This window comes from Chrysochloris asiatica, unplaced genomic scaffold (genome assembly GCF_000296735.1).
Source record: "Chrysochloris asiatica unplaced genomic scaffold, ChrAsi1.0 scaffold00093, whole genome shotgun sequence".
NCBI classification, from domain to species: Eukaryota; Metazoa; Chordata; class Mammalia; order Afrosoricida; family Chrysochloridae; genus Chrysochloris; species Chrysochloris asiatica.
In genome coordinates, this window is record NW_006408611.1 from 1,103,506 (window position 1) to 1,112,426 (window position 8,921).

The following is an 8,921-nucleotide window of genomic DNA, read 5'->3' on the forward strand; positions in this document are numbered from 1 at the left end:
TGGTGTAATGGTGCCTAAAAACAAGTTTCAAATCTCTAATATAATTCCTACTAAGATTCTACTGAAAATTTTTATTATAAAATCAAGAAAATTAAAAATAAGCTGATTAAAACAAAGAGACAGAAACTGCAGAGCCCCCACATGAGATTCCTCCTCAGGGCCTTGCCTTCCAAGGGGAGACTCATTGTGGCCTTGCTTAACAATGAGCTCTTCATGCTTAGGGTCCTCCACTGTGTTCCTTGATGGCATGGCTTCTACCAGAACGCCATTCCAATACAAACCTTATCCTAAAGACACTCAGCTCTAGCTCTGAGGGCTCAGAAATCTAGGTCCCTAATCAAATATCTGGAAGCACCCCACAGCACATGTGAACCCAAAGCAATAAGCTTTTTCTTGCTACATGGGATAGGATGCCCATCACTTTGACTGTTGCTCTGGCTATTGGTTCTGCTGCTCTGCTGTTGTCCCTGTCACTCCTCTGCTACTCCTACAGTGTCTTCCTTTTCCATCTCTGGGTTGAGAAGACTCAGAGTGCAGATATCTCAGGGTTCAAAGGACATACTCCACATACTCCTCTTCTTTGATGGTAGTGAGATCTCCTGTCCCTGTTTCTAAGATAGCTCATTTTATACATATCAGAGTTCTAAGTTTTTATAGTTAACCCTATTAAAAATCACTCACAACTGGATCAAAGCATCTCCTCTCACCTTTGCTTACTGAGACCCATCAGGAAAAATTCATTTGGTGGGAGTTTACCAATCATGGCTGAGAGAGACATTGAATAATTCTCTACACTGCAAAATTAAAACCACAATCTAACTGAATCTGAACAGTTAATATTACATAGTCTGCATGTTTATATATTGGAGCTGTTGATAAGAATGAAAAGACATAAAGTACTCAATGTCACATAACTGTGCATAGTAAGCACTGTCTTTCTTCACCCCTTATTCTATTTTTTTTTTTTTTTAACTTTTTGTTGTGAATTAGATGAAGGTTTACAAAGCAGGTCAATTTTTTTACTCAACAATCCATACAGATTTTGTTTCATCCCAATCGTTGCAAGCCCCACAATGAAATATCATTTATCCCACTTTCTCATTGTGTTTTCTGTTTCCATCCCTCCTTCTAGTCGCTGGAAAAAGGATACAATGTTTGGCAAAGTGGAGGATCAGAGAAAAAGAGGAAGACCCCCTCAATGAGATTAATTGGCACAGTGATGGCAGCGATGGGCTCAGGCATAGCAACAATTGTGAGGTTGGCTTAGTGTGTGCATAGGGTCACTATGAGTCTGTAATGACTCCAAGACACCTAACAACAACATTCCTCCTTATTTCCTAACCCTTTTTAAATTTGTCTTTGAATAAATGTCACCCTTTTTATTGCAAATATTTCATTAATATTCTAAGGTGCATGTACCTCACTAGTGTTATACACCTTACTCTTAGAATAGCTTTCAAGCCACTGAAAGGGTATCCAGCTCAACACCTTCTAGCCTTAATTGTAGAACTCAGCTGTCAAATTCTGAATCTTAGTTATATTGTTTCAATTTGAACTTATGTTTTTAAAACTAAAATAATCCTGAATTTTGAAAAAAAATTTTTTTGTCATATTCTCTGAGCTATCCTGTTAAAAATTTCCAAAACTAAATAGCCACATTTACACATATCTACATTCAAGTAAGCCATAGGAACTGCATATTTGGCAGTTCAAGTTCACCAGCTGCTCCTCAGAAACCCTATAGAGGGACACTATAGGTTGGAACCAACTCAATGGCACTTAACAACAACAACATCCAAGTATCTGAATCTATGTTGTTGTTGTTGTTATGTGCCATGGAGTCCGTTCTGACTCATAACGACCCTGTACAGGGTTTCTGAGGCTATAAATCTTTATAGGAGCAGAATGCCTCATCTTTCTCCTGCAGAACAGCTGGTAGTTTTGAACTGCTGACCCTGAGGTTCACAGCCCAATTCGTAACCAGTACGCTACCAGAGCTGAATCTGTAAGGAGGGGGGAAGACCTTCAATGAAAGACAGCAATTACACTGCAATGATAACAGCTGCGTACATACAGACCAGATATTATGTGCCAGGTAAGCAAGTGTCTTATATGGTACAAAAATCATATGAGAAAGATTCTATCATCACTCTATTTTACCAAAGAGGAAAACTAGGCTTAATTAAATTAAATGGCAGACAATAAGGGACTGAGCCTGTTTTGCTTGAGAACATAAGCATTTGACTAGTGTGTATATTGCTCTCTCAACTTCCCATATTTATTGTTGAATCTGTGCAAAATAGACTGAAAATGACATCCCCCTAGCCACAGAGTGTTTATTGTGTGATATGTATTGGTGGTGGTAGTTATGTGCTGTGGAGTCTGTTCCAAACTGTAGCGACCCTGTACAGGGTTTCCAAGGCTGCAAATCTTTACAGGAGCAGAAAGCCTTATTTTTCTCCTGCAGAACAGCTGGTAGTTTCAAACTGCTGAGGTTCCCAGCACGATTCCTAACCACTACACTACCATAGCTCCTTATGTATTATAAGGCATTTATACTAAAATCCCATACATTCTTCTCATAAATCTTTGACTATGTGTATGATTTATACCAAGATATTGCTGTTGTTAGTGCCATCAAGTTGGTTCAGACTCATAACGACTCTGTATAGGGTTCCCAAAGAACCATTGGTGAGTTTTAACCACTGACCTTGTGACCTATGGTCTAGTGCATTATCCTGCAGCACCTTACTAGGACTCCATGCCCACATAGAGAAATGGATCATTTGTCTAGATTGTGCAGGTCAGGTCACTTTGCAATAGACCCCAGATTTTTGTCAAGTCAGTCTTCCTGTAAAATCTTTGCATGTAACCACACAAAATACCCCTTGTAAATGCAAGGCTATTTTTAGCCCCTTCTCTTTGAACCTAGTGAACACACACACTATCCTGTATTTTTTTCATTCCCAAAGAGTATATATACTGTTTCCACACATCCTACATTTCTTTCTAATCAATAAAAAAGTTTTTCTTCTCTCAGCATATATGTTATAGTTAAAATGAATTTATTTTTTAGTTTACTTCAACATATATAGAAATAAAAAATATTTATTTATCTCAAGAGAACTCTGGAAATCCTAGACCTGACCATTTTCTCTCTATCTCAGAGTTTTTTCTGCTCTTCTGTGCTTATTGCTGTTGTTGACCAACTCCATGGTGTTTGGAGGCCACTGGCTCATCATAATAAACAACTGCACTTTTCTTTTTTAATTCAGAACAACTATGCACTGTCCGTTCTTTCTTCTACATGTCTTCACTTAGTTTGGGTTGTTAGCTCCACAATGTGTGTCTAATGAGATAGGACACATTTGGAAAGGACTAAGATGATGAATCAGTATTCTTTGACAACCATAGTAATCTGATACCACTGAGATTTATACCTTTAGATTCTCACTGACTGAATGCTCCTGTCATCATGCTTAATTTATCTCAATGGTTTTTACTTTGCCTATTATGGAGATCACAAAGGGACTTCTGATTAAGTGGATAATTAGAGGATTGAGATGTTTCACCCCACTACTAATGGTGTTTTAGGGCTTAGTGGCAGGAATTTTGAATATGGAATCCAAACTTCTAAGTTTTATTGCCATTTACTAGACATAGATTTGGCTTGTCTATAAATTAGAGATAATACGTGGAAAATGTGCTTCATGGGGATATTGGGTAATCATTTTAATTATATGCATGAGAAAGAATTGTGAAAGTATGATGGACTGTACAAATATAACTCTTTTGGGCAAGATCTACATTCTTTAGTGTGGACAATTATCAATGAGAGCCACAAACAATGGGCTAAACCACTGCTAACAGCAGAAGCCAACTGACAGAAACTATCACTGAATAAATAACATTTACTACATATTTGTTACTAAGCAGCCACTCTATCAGTTGCCAAGAGGGCTTGGGAGTCTAAGAAAGTCTAAACTGATCAAACTGCACTTATGGAAACCTGTTATGTATCAGATACTGTAATAGGTTCCAAGTTCATGGAAATTAAGGATGGTAGTACAGAGAGTGGATGTTGGAGTGCAATTAAACAAGAAAGTTTAATACAGTGAGAAGAAAAAAACAGGAGATTTTACACCAATACATTAGATAGGCATATGATTCTAATTAAATCTAGACAAGGCTTCCCAAAGGAGGTGTCATAATGACTGAGTCCTGGTGTGCAACTGTAGAATGACCACTGGACTACTAACTGCAAGGTCACCAATTCATATCCACGAGTTACTCCTCAAAAACCCTTACAGAGTCACTATGAGTCAGAATCTACTTGAAAGCACTCAACAACAACAAAAAGAATCTGCCACTTGTCTGTAAGTTTGTCTTGCTGTGGTGCCTTCTGTGCTGTTTTGATACTGGAAGCCATGTCACTGGTATTTTAATATCATTTGGATCACGTGTGGTGGACAGGTTTCAGTGGAGCTGCCTTACTAAGACAGACTAGGAAAAAGGAAAGGAAGATAACTTCTGACTGGTTGTTGTTGTTGCTGTTGTTGTTAAGTGCCTTTGAGTCATTTTGGACTCATAACAACCTTGTATAGGATTTCTAAGAAGCAGCGGGTTTGCTTGAACTTTAGGCCTTTTTATTCAAACCAACCGTGCAGTCTAGTGCATTAATCCACAGTGCCACATCAGGACTCCTCTGAATGGTTAGACACAGAAATTCTTGTGAATAGCAATGGAACATGTTCACATGTAGTGCTGGAAGATGAGCCCCTTAGGTTGGAAAACACTCAAAATCTGACTGAGGAAGAGTTGCATCTTCAAAGTTGAGTTGTCCTTAATAAAGTGGATAAATCAAAGCTTTTGGGATATTTATTTGTTTATAGGGTACAACACAAAATGAGAAGAAACTGTAAATATCTATTAATAATTAGAATGTGGAATGTACAAAGTATCTACGAACATTGGAAGACATCAAAAATGAAATGGAATGCATAGAGACCAAAGTCTTAGGCATTACAGAACTGAAACAGTTTGATGTACTAGACTGGGTTCTCTAAAGATGCAAAATCAGTTACGTTTATATAAGTATATATAAAAAGAAGTTTTTATCACGGAAATGTCTCACACATTTGGGAAGGTGTGCAAGTCCCAAGACTGTGGATCAGATGAACCAAGAACAACAGGTCAGGCAGCAGGAAGGCATGTCAGGCAAATGGAAGCCTTCTGATTACTTCCAGGATCAGGCAACACAGAAGGACACTGGTTCAAGTCTAAAGTCTAAGGTAAGATGACAAGTTAGATGCAGGATTCAGACCTAGCAGAATACAAGCTAGCTTTACCTGAATGTCAAATAGATTAGAAGCAGGCCACACCCTTGAGGAAAATTCCTTTCAATTGATTGGCTGCTCAAAGCAGATCACATCACGGAGTTGACTATATTATATAAGATCCCATCATGGAGAATTACTAAGTCTGAATAGTCAAACATCTGAGTATTCTGGCCCAGTCAAGTTGGCTCAGAACCTTAATTCTCACAACTGCTATTGACCATTTTGAATGGAATGATCATATAATTTACTATCTATGCTGGGAATGGCAAATTGAAGAGGATACGGTATCATTCATTGTCAAAAAGGAGCATCTTAAAATCTATCTTAGAGTACAATGTAGTCTGTCATAGGATAATACCCATATACATGCAAGGAAGCTAGGCTATTATGATTACTATTGGAATGAACTACCACTTGTCTGTCAGTTTGTTGTGCTGTGATGGCTAGTGTGTTGTTGTGATTCTGGAAGCTATGCCACTGACTCTTTAAAAGTCAGCAGTGTCACCCATGATGGACAGGTTTCAGATGAACTTCCAGATTTAGATAGATTAGGAAGAAGGAGAATACTGCTTCCAATTATTCAGTCACCTAACACATTATGAATAGCAGTGCAGTGGACACTATCAGAAAGTACCAGACAATTGAAAATTGAAACATTCCAAATAGCACCGGAATATTGTCAATGTAGAGTCTGAAAATGAGACTCTCAGGTTGGAAGACACTCAAAATAAGAGTTGATCATAATAACACAACTAGAGCAAAGTCTTTGGGACCTTCACTGCTGATGGGGCACAAGTTAAAGTGAAGAAAATCCACTGTAACATCCATTAATAATCAGAACATGGGATACACGAAGTATAAATCTAGGAAAATTGGAATTTGTCAAAAATGAAAGGAAACACATAAACATCGATATCCTAGGCATTAATGAGATGAAATAGATTGGTATTGCCCATTTTGAATCTGAAAAGTATATTATTTATGCAAGGAATGACACAATGAAAAGAAAAGGCATTGCAATTAACACCAAAAAGATCATTTCAAGATCCTGTCTTGAAATACAATGTCATCTGTGATAGCATAATATCCATATACCTAAAATGAAGACCAGTTAATACTACTATTATTCAAATTTACACATCAACCACTAAAGTCAGTGATGATTAAACTGAATAATTCTACCAATTACTTCAATCTAAAATTGATCAAGCATGAAATCAAGATACATTGATAATTACTGATGATCGGAATGCAAATGTTGTAAACAAAAAGGAAGGATCAATAATTGAAAAATATGGCCTTAGTGTTAGAAATGATGCAGGAGATCACGTGACAGAAATTTGCAAGATCAATGATGTCTTCATTGCAACTACCTTTTTAAAATACCATTAAAGTTAATACACATGGACATCACTAGATGGAATACACAGAAATCAAAATGGACTCTTATCTGTGGAGACAGTGGGAAATCTCCATATCATCAGCCAAAACAAGACCAGGAACAGACTGTGGAAAAGACAAAAAATTATTCATATGCAAGAGCAGACTGAAGCTGAAGAAAATTAAACAAGTGCATGAGAGCCAAAATACGACCTTGAACATACCTCACCTGAACTTAAAAACCATCTGAAGATTTGATGCATTAGACACTACACAATGTAGACCAGAAGAATTGTGGGATGACATCAAGAGCATCATACAGGTAGAAAACAAAGGATCATTAAGAAGATAAGAAAGAAGAAACAGAACAAAATGGATGTCAGAAGAGACTCTGAAACTTGTTATCCAGTATAGACATGCTAAAGCAAATGGAAAAAATGGGGAGGTAAAAGAGCAGAACAGAAAATTTCAAAGGAGCTTTAGAAGACAAACTAAAATATTGTAACGAAATGTGCAAAGTCATTGAATGAGAAAATCAAAAGGGAAAAATAGGATCAGCATTTTTCAAGCTGAGAGAACTGAAGAATAAAATTCAAGCCTAAACTTGAATTATTGAAGGATTCTATAGGCAAACAATTAAAAGGTGCAGAAAGCATCTAAAGATGAAGAAAGGAACACACAGAATCACTGTACCAAAAGGAAATGGTAGATGTTCACCATTTTAGGAGGTAGAATTTGATCAAGAGCCAATGATACTGAAGGAAGAAGTCCAAGGTGCATTGAAGGCATTGGCAAAAAATAACGGTCCAGTAATTAATGGAATACAAATTGAAATCTTTCAACAAACTGATGCAGCACTGGAGGAACATACTTATCTATACCAGGAAATTTGGAAGAAAACTAGTTGGCCAACTTATTGGAGAGATCCATATTTATGCCTATTTCGAAGAGAGATGACACAAAAAATATAGAAATCATTACACAGTATTATTAATATCATAAAAAGTAAAATTTAGCTAAAGATAATTTACAAATGGCTGCAACACTACATTGACAGGAAATTGCTAGAGGTTCATGCCATAGTCAGGACATGGGACTAGTGATATCATTGCTCCTGTCAGATGTATACTGGATGAAAGCAAAGGATAACAGAAAGATGTATACTTGTGCTTTATTGACTATGCAAAGGTTTTGGATTGACAAACTATGGGAAAATTGCAGAGAATAAGTATGCTGGAACACCTAATTGTATTCATGAGGAAACTGTACATAGACCAAAAGGTAGTTAGTTGTTCAAATTTAACAATGGAGCATCAAATGTTTCAAAATTATAAGAGGTTGACTTCAGAGTTGTATTTTTTCATTATACTTATATAATTAATATTATGAGCACATAATCTGCAAAGTATGTGTATATGAAGGAGAACATGCCATCTGGATTGATGGAAGACTCATTAACCACCTAAAATGTGCAGATTATGAAATCTTGCTTGCTTAAAGTGAAAAGGGTTTAAAATACTTAGTGATGAACATCAAAGACCACAGCTTTTACTAAGGGTTTCACATCAATGTAAAAAAAACAAAAAGTCCTCATCACTGCAACAATAAATAACTTCAAGATAAATGGAGTAAAAATTGAAGCTGTCAAAGATTTCAGTTTGCTCAGGATTAACCATCAACATGCACTGAAGCAGCAGTCAAGAAATCAAATGACATTGTATTGGGCAAATCAGTTGCAGAGGATCTTTAAAGTGTTCAAGAGCAAATTTGTCAGTTTGAGGACTAAAGCCATGGTATTTTCAATCATCTCATATGTAGGTGAATGTTGTACAATTAATAGGAAGACAGTAGAAAAATTTATGCATTTGTGTTATACTATGGTGGTGGTGGTTATGTGCCGTGGAGTCGCTTCCGACTCATAGCCACTCTATACAGAATTTCCGGGGCTGTAAATCTTTCCTGGAGCAGAAAACCTCATCTTTCTCCTGCAAAACTGCTGGTAGTTTCAAACTGCTGACCCTGAGGCTAGCAGCCCAATTTGTAACCACTAAACTACCAGAGCTCCATGATTTATAGTGCTGCTCTTGTGTTTAGGTGCCATCGAGTCGGTACTGACTCATAGCGACACTATGCACAGCAGAATGAAGCACTGCCCGAACCTGGGCCAATCTCACTATTGTTGCCACGCTTGAATCCATCGAT

At 37.1% G+C, this 8,921-nt stretch overlaps 1 pseudogene; it reads left to right on the forward strand.

Annotated features, from left to right (window-relative positions):
* The first annotated feature begins 5,210 nt into the window (after window positions 1-5,210).
* The window catches only part of LOC102817399, an 18,539-nt pseudogene continuing 14,828 nt past the window's right edge, over window positions 5,211-8,921 (forward strand).